A 13916-nucleotide genomic window follows, 5' to 3' on the forward strand; every position below is an offset into this window, starting at 1 on the left:
GCTTTCTCTGGTCAGGTCCAATAGACTCTGCTCATTAGTGGTTGATGCACACTTTTTGGTTTGGTTTAATTTCATCTCAAAGGAGTTTAGTTTGTGTACTCTGAGAGAACTCTGGAGCACAAGCTGAAGTGTTATAGGTGTGGATCATCTGATCCGTTTCAACAGCAAACTCCTGGCCTGAAGTAAAATACTGATTGCAGATAGATTCAGTCAGGTTGAAATGGGCCTTAGGAGGTCTTTTGTCTATCCTTCTGTTCAAAGCATCATCCATTCTGAATTCAGACTGGACTGCTGAGGGATTTGTCCACCCAGGTCTTGAAAACAGCTTAGAACAAAGATTCCACACCCTCTCTAAATGACCTGATCAGTGCTAATTATACTTGTAGTTAAGAGATTTTTCCTTATGCCTAGTCAGAACTTCTTGAGTCAGTTTATGCCTGTCTCATTCCCCACTATAAAGAGCCTGGCTCTGTCACCCCGGTTACATCCCCATAGGTATTTGGCAGGCTGCTTCTGCATTCCATTTCAGTCTGAACGTGCCTGTGCCCCTCATCCTTTTCTCCTGGAGAAGGTTCTCCATGCTCTGGCCATCCTGGTGGTTCTCTACTGAATTTACTCCAAACTATCAGACTGTCATCTATTCAGGTCTCCAAATGTGGTCCAACAACTGCTGAGTAAAGAGGAATAATCATTTCGCAATCTACTGGCTGTGCTCCTGTTGATACAGTCAATAGATCCTGTTGATGCTGTTAGCCTTTCTACTGGAGTTCACTGCAGACTCACATTTTGCCTGGTGTCCATTGGAATCCCCACATCCTTTTCTGCTGAGATGTTCTCCAGCCAGTCAGTCCTCCACCTGAAGGATTGCACGGGGCTCGTCCATCCTGTGTGCTGGACTTCATATTTGTGCTTGTTGAATTTCATAAGTTTCCTGTGGCCCATACCTCCTGCCTGTCTAGTTCCCTCTGGATGATAGCTCTAACCTCAGGCAGATCAACAGTTTCCCCAGCTTTCCCTTATCCACAGCTGAAGCAGGAGATGAAAACTTCGAAGCGATGATAGGTTCTGAGTGAGGACAGGATCAGTAGGGGACTGGCCTCCAACCAGCACTGCTGCTGACCTGCTTCAGAATGAGCCCTTTGCCAGCCTCAGGCCCCACCTTTTATTGGCCCTTGATCTTTGAGCATGGGCACTTGGGCCAGCCCTAACTGGGCACAGGTGAGGCTGAGCACCGACTGAGCTCATTACTCAGCAGGTCCTGCCACCTGCTGCCTACATTTCCTGCCCCCCCCTTTTTTTTTTTTTTTTTTTTTTATTCTGTTATCATACACAGTATTTGTGGACTGCTAATCAAAGATATAGTATTAAAAATATGTTATTTTAGAATTAACTTTGTAAGGTTTTTGGGGTAGTTCCTCATAAAGTGGCAAGCCCACCCTTGCATAGTTAGAAGATTTTACAAACATGGATGTGCTGTCTTGAAATACATTTCTTTGTATTTCTTGTGGCCTAATTCAGTACTACAGAAGCTAATGAAGCTTCTGCCTCTGTTGTCAAGAATGAAAAAAAAAAACTTTGTAGGTACTGCATTGGTGGGCTTGCCACTTTATGAGGAACTACCCCAAAAACCTTACAAAGTTAATTCTCCTGCTTTATCTGGTGGAGAATGCGGGCATAGACTCTCGTCTAAACCCTCTTCTCCGAGTGAACTTCTCATCTTTCTTCCGGAACTCGAGAAATTAGGGTAAGAGAGACCCCTTTTTTTTCTTATTACTTACATTGCTAAGCCTCTTGTCAAAAGATGGGTCTTACTGCCAGTAAACCCACTGAAGCTGCCGCCACTGAAAAAATTGTGGCACAAGCAGAGAGCCAGGAACTCCTTGGCTCCCCGGGTCCTGCTAAAGCCCGGGACTTACGGGAAGAGGTTTACGACCTACTGGCGGACCTCAATTCAAAAGAAATTAACGGCGACATCATCGGCGCCGATAACACCTGGAGAGTTGTATGCGGCTTACTGGCAATGATGAAAACTGAGGTGAAGGCGGCACTTGCCACTGCCACAACTCCATTACTAAAAACTGAAGCATTCCCCCCCAAGAAAGTGCCCGCATTCTCCACCAGATGAAGCAGGAGATGAAAACTTCGAAGCGATGATAGGCTCTGAGTGAGGACAGGATCGGTAGAGGACTGGCCTCCAACCAGCACGGCTGCTGACCTGCTTCAGAGTGAGCCCTTTGCCAGCCTCAGGCCCCACCTTTTATTGGCCCTTGATCTTTGAGCATGCGCACTTGGGCCAGCCTTAACTGGGCACAGGTGAGGCTGAGCACCGACTGAGCTCATTACTCGGCAGGTCCTGCCACCTGCTGCCTACACACAGCCTTATGGGGGAGTGTTCCAACTCTTCCTCCTTGGTTTTGGAAAAGGTACTAAGTTGGATAGGTCTTGCAGGACTCTGTTGCACCTCACTTGTAATTTGGAGTTTTGTCATGGCTGTGGCTTCTGATTTCCATGGGTACCTTTTCCAGTGGGTGCTGGGGATGGAGTCTTGTAGTGGTCCCCCTGCCATGGTTGCAGGACATTCCAATGTTATCTGAAGGAGTCTCTTAGGATGAGCCTCTTTTGTTCTGTCACTATGCAAACTGGGATGCTAACTCAGAGTCCCTTTCTACTGCACCCTGTAGTGGTTGAAAACAGTTACTGAAGCATTTAAAGAACCTACCAGCAGGGTTACTTTAAATGCCTGTAGCTTAGGTGCTAAAACTGCCCTGACTGTTGATTCTGTGAAACACAGATGGGAGTGGACCAGATTTACTGAGTCACCTTTGCGCGTGGTACGGGGAAGTTACCTCAGCTGACACTTAGGGTTTTTTGATAGATAGCATATTGCTTGCAGATTTAGGTGAGTTACATGTACCGTTATCTCAAGATACCTCTTTGAAGAATGAGCTAGCTTAATGCCGTTGTTTTTTTAATTGTGTCATAAATTACTTCGTTCTTGCCCAGAGGGATCTGTAGTCTGTATTAAAACACAGATAAGGAGTCCCTGTGAAACTTTAGAGGATGCTGCTGCTTCAGAAAGATCTTGTTTTGCTAGTAATTGGTATTCCTTAGGCTTTTATTTCTTGTATCAGACCCACACCAGTGAATCCTCAGGAGGGGTGTGGATGGGTCATGTAGTACCTAGTGTGAATGCTGAGGGCATTTAAAACTGTTTGGGCAGCACAGTAAAAAAAACAAAAACCCAGAAATTAAAACAATGAAAATTGTGAGGTGAGATTTGTAGGCTGACTGAAGGATTAGAGGAGCCATATGACTAAAGAGAAGAATTAAAAGTACCTGGAGGCAATCTGTGTGCAGCTTTATGGCAAAAGGAAGAAGTGGGTAACAAAATGACAGCAGTGATGTTCATGCAGTTTACGAGTCCAGACTTGTGGTTTGCTTCTGGCGTTATGTGCACTTAAAAAAAGGCAATCTTAATGAGCTAAGCAGGCTAGTGAGAGTTTAACCTGAATGCTGTTTTTGACAATGGATGCAACTCTTAAAGATTTCTCTTAAACCTCTGTATGAGAAATATAATTTTGACATCTCTTAATATGATATAATTCTCAAGAGCCCTAATGTATCACTTCTAGTAATAACTCATATTTTATATAAGATTCTCATGTAACGTCTCTTCAGTTGGAAATAATAATTCAGAAGAAAACTGATTAGGTATAGCAATTTATAAAAAAGGAAATGACAGGCTGTTTGGTATAGCTGCTTCACTTCCATGGTGCTTTTCTTATGCCTTTTATATAATATACAATTTTGTCTAACTAGTAAATATCAATAAAATCAGGCTAAAAGAGATATCATGGCAGCTTTAGTCTATTATCTTCTGATTTTGTGATGAAAATTATTTTTGTTTGAATTTACTAGGAATGCATTGTCATCACACTGAACATTGTCCAACAGTTGCTGCATAATTCACAAGCTTGCTTAGGTTATTACTGACTTAGTCTTGATTTTACTGTAAATGTATTTTCTGTATTCTGTATGTAATACTCTTTCGTTAATTTCACATACAGTGTTAATTATTAGCAGTGTTTTCATAATATCCTGGACAGTGACTACAGTAGTGACAAATTTGATTTTGTTACTGTAATAAATTCAGGTATATTTTTGCATATAAATAATTCTCATGCATGGTGAAAGAATGAAATTAGAATTTGACTTCTGTCTTACTCAGGATTTTTGTCTTTGTTTTCTGGACATGATCTTAGTTGCATTTTGGGGGTTTAGCTTTGGGCAAAAATGGACTAAATACAGTCTGTTTAGAAAGAGCTGTGTGTTAAAACAATATATGGCTTCTGGCTTGAAAGGAGACATCAATCTTTTTTTTTTTTTTTTTTTCCTCTGGGAACATCAAAATAGAAAAGAATGTTTTAGTAAGTAAAGTAAGTAGTAAGAACTCTTTCATCATAGGTTTTTAAGAAAGCATGTTGCAGTCTACTGTGATTGATTCTGAGGCATCTTGCAGCAGTTTGGATTTTGTTGGCAAAAAAATCCTTTAGAGTGATCATTCAACCACCCCATAACTAAGGCTAAAATACTGTCCTGCACCAAAAGACGATGGGATTATTAATTGTTAAAAAATGAATCAGAGACCTGAGAATTCTCTATTACTTTCCTCACTTGTCTAGATTATAAGTCAGCAGGAATGTCTGAAATGGCCATGTGGCAACTGCATTTACCATCCTGAATAAGATTTAGGTACAGAGAAATTGTAATTTAAAGCTTGGGCAGTACATTGTCACCTCATTTGATTTCCAGACTAACATATGGTTAGGAAAGCTGAAAACGTGTGTAAGGTATAAGCAGATATCAAAATGCCTTTGAAAGCAAATGTCACAGGAAAACATTAGGTGTATCACAGGGAATGAATTTATAACAAAAGCTAGGATCTGTCAGTTTCAGCAACTCCATTCGACTTTGTGATGGGGAAAAAAAAGAAAGGGAAGAATCTGGGGTGTATTATGTAGGATTTAGGATGGAGTGTGTGCATATGTGTTCCATATTGCCTATGCAGCAAGGCTCAGATATTCTGAGTGCATCAGATGTCCTTACTGTACACACAGAGATTGCTGGCATGCTGGCCAGGCTGTGGTGCCCCTGGAAATCTTGGAGCAATGCCTAAAGCTCTTCTGGTCTTTTGTTCTGGAGGATTAGGGGGAAGGAGAAAAAATGCGACCTATATGGAAAATCTGGTAAACCAGACATTACAGATGGGGCCAACCAGAAGATTGAGAAGTCCTTAAGAAAAATGCACAGAGTAGGTTCCTCACCTGTGGTCTCTGGAGCCATAGGAGTATGGGGACTGCTTCTGAATATCCGTGAGGTACTTAAGTAAAGCAAATCTATAGTCAGTCAGTTTCTCGTTGCTCCATTGAGAGCCACATTCCAGTTTGTTAGAGATTTTTGAGATGAAGGAGTTGTGGAAAAGCCAGAAAAGTAGAGGAGTGTGGAAAATATTCATCCATGCCCTTTAAAAAGAAAAAGGCTGTACCAGGAAATGAGTCTTGTTCATGCCCTGGGCAATGTTATATGACATAGGAAGTAATTGGATTTAGATGATATTTTGTGGTAAACTTACTTTGGCATGTGGTAAACTTTCTCCATTTTGATTATCACAGATGTTCTCATACTTCTTCTGAGAGGTAAAATATTTTAATATCAAAGATTAATTGTTGCTCTCTTACCTAGTTATTGCAGGTGCTGGATGATATACTACTGTTTTTCCCCTCTTGCTTGACAATTATCTCTCAAATACTATACATGCCTTTTTTTTTTTTTTTTTTTTTAGGAAGGGTTATTAGGTCACTTAAATAGAACATCGTAAAGCTACATCAGTAGGTATTTTGGGAAATTGGAGATGCTGACATCAACTCAAGGAATATTGTCCACTGGATTGCTATGGACTTGAAAATATTAAACATTCTGAGATCTAGCATTCTAGTTCCTGCCAACTTCTAACTGCTTTATACCTCTTGCTTCTCAAACATCTTGATGTCTGGAAACAAGCTAGTAAAGCTGTTGGCCATTATCAATTCTGAAGAGTCTGAGAAGTGTCTGGAGTGTGTAGTAGCTTAGTAGTCAGGAGAAGAACAGTGCAGTGGGTCAGACCCAATGGAGATACTCTAACGTGAGGCAGACCATAAAGTTTTAACTCTTCAAACAGTAAGCTGGGTCACAGGAGGCTTGGATTTAAATACTGATTCAGTTCCAGGTGTTTTATGTGGTTTATAGCATGTCATTTAGTCCATCCTGTGTGTTGTTTCATTAACAGTAAAGTGGGGATGCTATTTAATAGGATTGTCCTGAGGATGAAATCAGTTAATGATAATAGGAAGCTTCAGGACAAGTGTGTATGAATGATTTTTGTTATCTCTGTGAGTGGATTTATTTGTCTGAGAATCTGGGATGTCACTTTCTGTCTGTAGTTAAGAAGTAGACATATTCTGGACATGAAAAAAAGAAAAGGAAAACAAAACCACTAAATCTTCATTCACATCTAGAATCTGAGAGTTCTCCTGATTAAGTTTGTTCTGTAAATTAGCCTGTGAACTTGCACTTGTGATTACCTAATACCTTTTCAAATGTTCATGATTGTCTTTTCTCGCAAAAAACATGGATGGAGGAATCAGGTGCTTTTGCCTTTGTATTTAATATTTTGGCAGATTTGCACTTGTGAGATAATTACTGTGACTTAACTGCACATGGATTAGTTTAGAGCAGGACAAATTGAATAACATTAAAATATTCAGCAGGCATGATATCCTCTATAGTAACATCCTTGTGATTAAAAACCTCTTTGAACAAGAAGTGCCTACAAAAACCCCTCCAACCTTAGCCCAATATACACCAAAAATTTGTAGGTCAAACAAACCTCGCTGCTGGTAAAAATCTCAGTTCCACATCTTGTTCCTTCTAATTATATTTCCCTCAGAGTGTCAATTTTATATTCTTCCCAACTATAGGACCACTTTTATGACCAAGCTTTTTGTTCCCTAGTATCTCTGACTTTGTCTTTACCAAGCAGATCAGCTTTGCAGTGGTGGGATTGATTCACTAACCACTCTGAGCAGCCTTTGCTGTGGACTCAGTGAAAAAAAAAGATTGAGGAAAGCAAGGCAGGAGTTCTTTCAATATCTGTCATACTTCAGAACAAATAATGGATCCTAATGTGGAAATGGAACGTGAATGATGATATGAGAAGAAAAGTCTCAGAATCTGGAGATGGTATGGGGTTATATTTTGTCCACTTTCTCTTCGTATTTATTTGATTCTGTACACATCAGTTGGGATATTTTGTGATTTTTTTGTCATATAATGACAATACATTGTTCCTTTTATATATGAGCAGGAGAATGGTTTGGTGCTGAGTTGAACTTGCATCTTAGATATGTTTGATTTGGCTTTATTTTTTCCTCAGCAAAACAATGGACTAAAGGTTCATTTTATTTCCTTAAATGAAACACGAGTTTGCTTTTTAAAGATCCAAATGTGATCTGTTATACAACCTGTTTACATAAACACTTTAGCTAACTAGGGCAGTAACGAAGGCTTTTAATGTGCTCTATTTGCTACCATATCTAAAATGTTCTCTCACAAAAGTTGGTTTTGGTTGAAAACCAAGTACCTACTATCATAACAAAGTGCGTATTTCTGGTGCAGAGGAATTGTTTAGCTAATCCATCACTGATCTTCGGGCACAATTTTGATTTTAGTATTGACTGAAGCTTTCAACAGTACAGCACTGATTCAGTAGAAGGACTTGTTCTCAGGACGGTTTGGATTGCTTCACAAGGAGACTTCTTGGCAATAACCGTGCCTGACAGCAAAGCTACATTTCACAGCAGTTTATTTCATTGCCTATCCAATAGATTTGCTTGGAATTAAGTACAAGTTATTTCTAATAAGGCCCTGAGAATAGGTATAAGGCTGAACTCCTTAGTAATGAAAATTTTAAGATACTGTAAAGCACTCTGTTTAGAAGGATGAATAAGCCTCTCTGTGCTAAGAGGCAAGATTTCTTCATGTGCATTCCTCTCTGTTGACTGAAATAAGGTAGGCATCAAAAGCTTTAATAGTTCCCAGAAAAGACTGTCATGGCTTGTGAATTGGAAGAGGCCTGGAAAGTACTCTTCACACATGTTCCTTGTTATAATTTAATCAACCAGATAGCAGGCCTTTGGCTTACCGTATGTTTGCTCTGAAGGTGTTGACATGTTGGACCTAGTAAAAAGTTGTAATAGTTAATGGCACAAGCCAAGTGAGAACACATGACAGATTACACACTCGTTGTCCCTCTTCTTTTAGCATGGAATAAAACTCCAAAGAGCTCTGTTGTGTACAGAAAGGCTGCTTTGTTGAAATATATTGCATTTAATAATAAAAATGTATTTCCATTTCAGAGAGTATGTGCTGCTCACTTCTCATTTGCTATACTTCAGAAGAGCATAGAAAATGGCAACAGTTCTCCAAAATGCTGTGCTGTGTGTACGATACACTTACCTGCAGTGATAAAATCAGATAGAAAAAATGGAGGAGAAGGGGAAAAAATTAATTGTAAAACACCATAATTAATATTCAGGTGCTCCTGGCTTTTTAGTCCTATGAGCAGATGATACTGTCAGTAATTTTTTTCATGTGATAAAGTGAAAATGCAAAGCTGTGGATGTTCCCTGAAAAGCTTTGTAAATACTATTTTACCAAACAGTGGTGTGTCTTGCCTGGTTTTGGTACTTTCATCACTACAGGAATGGATAGTAACATCTTCTATATTAGACCTGCCTAATCCTTTGCAGTAGAGAAACTTTCCTACGAAGCTATGAAGTTCTCTTTTGTGTCACCCATTACATTCTGTGTGTTTTTTGAGTTGTCAGTGAAAAAAATTTTTTACTTTTTTTCCATTAGAAGTTTTGGCAGCTTTTTGGACCCTTCACCCTCTAAGGTGTAAGCACTGTTGTCACAACAAAAATAGCAGGATGTGCTTTACTGCATCTTGGAGGTACTGAAGTTGGCATGAAGTAATAGCCTGCTGCTCTCTCTGACTTATGTGAAGGCTTAGGATTAGGGAGAAAATGAGGCTGTAACACACTTTCCTTGCCAGGACTCAGCACGTGTCCCAGTGACCTAATTCCCTGCCCTGAAGCAACATCACCTGAGACTGGAGCCCACCCCAGTTTCTGTAAAAAGACTTGAAAGAAGAGAATAAAAACTGGAGCCATCTCTCAATTCTGCGTTCACGCAGCCATTGCTCTATTCTGTCTCTCAAGCATCCTAGCCTGCTCTGCTGCTATCTCCTGTAGTTAATCTGTAGTTTATACAGTCACAGCCTTGGAGACATAACCTAAGAATTGAAGAATTACTGATGACAGTGTGGTATATAGGATTTGGGGTGGGGTGGTGGTGTTGATGGGATAGTATTTGGGAAGAGAGGCACTGAAAATCCTTACAAAAGCAATATTGGTAAAAGTTTAATTCTTGAGCTACTAATGTTGGTACAAGTTTAATTCTCATACTCTCTGATGCAATTGTTAAGATTGCATCTTCCCTACCTTGAGGATTCTTGTCTTCTACAGTACATAGGCTGCACAAGGAAAGTACAAGGTTGCAGGTAAAACCACAGACCTGGAATTCCCTAATTTTAGGATGTGAAAAAGCCCTGTAGAACATCAGAGTTGATTTCCGTGAACTCAGAATTTCAGTCAAGGTGCTTCAAAATTTTGAAGATGTAATTGAAATTAATAAAAGCCTTAGTACAAATATGAGAGAAGGGCAGCTTAATTTAAAAGGCTAAGGTGGAGACATGCTGGTTAAAAAAGTGTGTGAGTAACAGATACCATGACTGATTTGAATTAAGATGGTTTTGCCTTTGAAAGTTTTGTATTATCTTGACTCTACATCATGGCACAGGAGTCATGCGCTCCTGAAACAAAACATTGCTCTTAGGTGAGTGTTTAGCTGTCTGTGAGCATCCTTCAGGTTACTGAGAGGGGTTTTTTCTGTCTGCAGAACATTAATCTTTGTGGTTTTACAGTATAAACTTCTGTTCAAGTCAAGTTCTGTTGAGATGCAGCTTGTTAAAGATGGATAAAAATTGCCTAACGTCCCAGAGAGTGATACCAGATTTCTGACTCTTAGTCCACTGACACCATTTTTTGCTTCCCCTTGAGAAGCCTGTCACATCTGAATGTTAGACCATATTCACAGTTCTTCATAGCAGGTGTCAAATTTAAAAGGCTAATGACCACTCCTTTCTTGATCTTCTGTTTTGCTGCTTAAAGTTTAAATCAAGCAAATAAAATATGAGACTTTAATGTACAAAGGGGAAGATTTTTCCCTTGTGTCTGTGTGTGATAGCAACAGGTATGTTCTGGTCATGTTATAGGACAAAAAACCCAAGAAATTTGCTGCTAAAGGTTATTGTTATTTTAAAACTAATTTCTAGGTATTTAAATCCAGTGTAAAATTAATAGACTCTTTTTTTATAGTGTCTCTATGCTACTAGGTCACTGTGTGAAAACATTCCGAGTTTAAAACCTGCTGTGCTCAGCATGAGACACAAGGTTTTCTTATGAAGTGGCTGTACCTTTTCATTTGACCATTTGATAATTATTTGAAAAAAAATTAGACACATGTTTGTTTGACCAGTCATTTTTTGGGTTTCAAGTACATTGGTGTGTTTGTACTTACACTGATTTACACCAGGGGAGGTTTAGATTGGATATTAAGAAAAAAGGGTTGTCATAGTGCTGGAACAGGCTGCCCAGGGAGGCGGGGGAGTTGCCATCAATGGACTTACTTAAAAGATGTGTGTAGATGTGGTGCTTAGAGACATGGTTTAGTGGTGGCCTTGGCAGTGCTGGGTTAGCAATTGGGCTTAATGATCTTAAAGGTCTTTTCCAATCTAAATGGTTCTGATTTGAAAGATTGAAAGGATTTTTGAAAGAGTTATAAATATTGTAGTTTATCATAGGTGACATGTTTTGCCTTGTTTGAGCAAAGGCCTTACTAAAGCTTTTGGTTACCTTTGCTGTTTTAGCTCTTGGTGGATGTAGAGAAGCTGTGTTCTAGTGCTATTTGCTTACTTTACCAGCATTCAGGCATGTCCTAGAGTCTAAACTTCATCTTCAAAACAAAACTAAAAAACAAATAAAAAAGCTGCTTGGTTGAGGCTGCTAGAATAAACTCACTAATAAATTCTGCAAATCACGTGCATGTAAATAGACATTTTCCCATTCTTAATTTATTTTCTTTAACAGAATTTATTTAAATTATGTGATGTTAAGAGCTTGGTCTGTATTTATTTTCTTTGATATAGTTAAGTATTTAGTCTTGGACTCTGTCCTGTCTTCAGTGGAATGTTTTAGTTAATATGCATGAAAAAGATGTTTCATTTTGAGATTCAATGCTATTGCTCAATAAATTTTCTTATAGTCTTACATTTTCATAATATTCTTAAATACTGTTTCCAAAATACCTGAACAAATACAGAAATTAAATTAGTGTGCTATAGAAAGAAAAGAATAAATGAGCATTTGTCTGCTTAATCAGCCCTATCATTAAAACAGCTACATCAACATCCTTTTGTACTTTCTCCTTGGCTACAGTGCTGAAGTAGAGCAGGACACACAGGATTTTCTCAGCTTAAGTAGCTGACCTATAAAGCTACCAGTGTCACAGGTTTTAAAACTGGGGCATGGACAGCCATGCGGGTATTCTAATAATCTCTTCACCTAGGCATATATGTGGAAAGTCTGCTTACCAATCACAAGTGACTGTCTTTAAAAGGCTATTTTTTCCTTTTATAAAATTATTATGTAGTATTTGAGAATTGCTGTTTCAGTGGAAGAATATTTCACTGGTGAATAGGTTTCAATGGGACCTGAACAAGCTGTTTGGAGAGGAGTTTAGGGAAAGGAGAATCCTACAAAGGCCTTCACTTCCACCCCTCTTTCAAGAGCCAGAGAGCTAAACCAGGTTCCATATAAACCTGGGGAAAGTGAGGAGTTTGGAGTTTAAAAACTCCAAACAAACAAAACAATGGAAAAAAAAATTAAAATTCTTTTACTATGGATCATTCCTGAAACCTAATGGTAGAAGAGGAAAGAGTAGGAAATAATCCTTGTACAAATGGTTGTATTATTCTGGTACATTTATTAGAATCTTCCTGGAACATCAGATGGGAAAATATTTAGTATTCAATAAAACCTCGTAGGACCTGTATGGCTCTGTTTTCAATTGTTCTGGTACATTACAAGTTAAAGTAGATAGTAGTTTGCCTTTTATTTTTGGTGGTGGTTTTTAAACACAAGTTCTATTTATAATGACATTATTATACATTATGAAGCTCCTCTGTGATAGAGGCAGATATGCACTAGTTGTGGTTGAAAAATACTGCTTATGTGTCTTAAGCTCTGCCCCTCTAAATGCCCACTTCTGAGGGGTAGTACTTCTTACTTGGAATTAAGGTAATAATCATTAATCTACTTTTAGGGACTGGAGGTATGAAGTATGAAGTGGCATTGGATAGGGAAATTGTGAATTATTGACACATTTTTTCCAAGTTAGAACTGGTTTGTATTTGGTTGACTAACATGAGGAATGTAGGAGATAAATACCTATTAGGACTGTTTGTATTGATGGAGCTTTTAAACTTGCCAGAATTTAACGGAATTTCTGCTGGAAAGATACCACACATGGTAAATAATTGCTGTTAATTATGAATGTTGTTTGTTTGTTTTTAAAGAAAAAAAGAGGACCAGCCAAACTTGGCAAAAAATTATTAACTGTGAGAATGGTTTCAATACGTGCCAAGGATGTGTTTGAGGTCAGGTTACATAAAAGTGAGATTCATGAAAGGAAGACCCTGACCTACTTGAGCTGCATGACTGTAAAGCCTTTTCCAGCTGTTTCATCTTCACTTACGGAAACTAAATCTTCAGGTTTTCTCTACTGAGTATTTGGGGTTACTTTATATTAGTTCTTTGAAGCTGAAGAGTATCTGGCAAGAGACTTAAAGTGTTGAACCCCAGCGCTATGAACTAGAGACTATAATGACTGATGAGAGCTAAAGTATTCTCAGGCTTGACTCATCTAGTAATGCCATCCCACAGAATATACACCACCAGCTTGGGAGTTAGCAGTGTTTATTCTGATGTAACCTCCAGTTGGTACAATATCTGTCTTTCTGAATTCTCTGAGTTTCACATGTGCTCTCTGTAATAACCAGTCAGGAAGTGGGAATGTGTTGCCACAGTGGCTCTGCTCTCACAAAGTTCAGCTGATGAATGAGGCACAGTCTTGAAGTTTGCTGTGTCACATCAGGGGGCTTTTCCTATTCCAGCTTTGCTGTCAACAAGATTATTAGATTAGTTTTCCTCAAAATGGAAAAAGTCAGTCTGGGTAGAGCAGTAGTAAAATAATGAGCTCAGCATCTTCCTCAGTGTGTGATGGATGCTGCAGAAAGCCTTGAAAACCAAGAGGACTGCAACCCGTTTGGCCACTAGATAAACCATCACCAAAAGGGTTTGCTATCTAGTATGAAACTGAGTGAATAGATACTGTTAAATGAAGATGCCATTCTTCAAATAATAAGTAATTTCCACTCTGGAGGAGATAATTTATGCCAGCTACTCAGGCAGGAATTGTGATTAATATGCTGCATTAGCTGCTTGAGCCGATAAAATCTCAAGAGGTAAAAGATCTTGTTTCATGCAGATAAAGCTAATAAATTCAGAGGAAGATAAAACCCTGAGAAAGTGATGTAATACATAGAGCAAGTCATACCCTGTCAAAACCGTAAAGTATGAATGAAATGTTGTCAGACTTCACTGTAAAGGAAAAATGGGAAATGACTTGTAAATTGGAAT

General features: G+C 38.9%; 1 protein-coding gene across 3 annotated transcripts in view; it reads left to right on the top strand.

Annotated features, from left to right (window-relative positions):
• Positions 1 to 13916, top strand: part of CDK19 (cyclin dependent kinase 19) — a 122818-nt gene that overhangs the window by 86972 nt on the left and 21930 nt on the right. The window lies entirely within an intron of this gene.

This window comes from Heliangelus exortis, chromosome 3 (assembly GCF_036169615.1).
Source record: "Heliangelus exortis chromosome 3, bHelExo1.hap1, whole genome shotgun sequence".
Taxonomy (NCBI): domain Eukaryota; kingdom Metazoa; phylum Chordata; class Aves; order Apodiformes; family Trochilidae; genus Heliangelus; species Heliangelus exortis.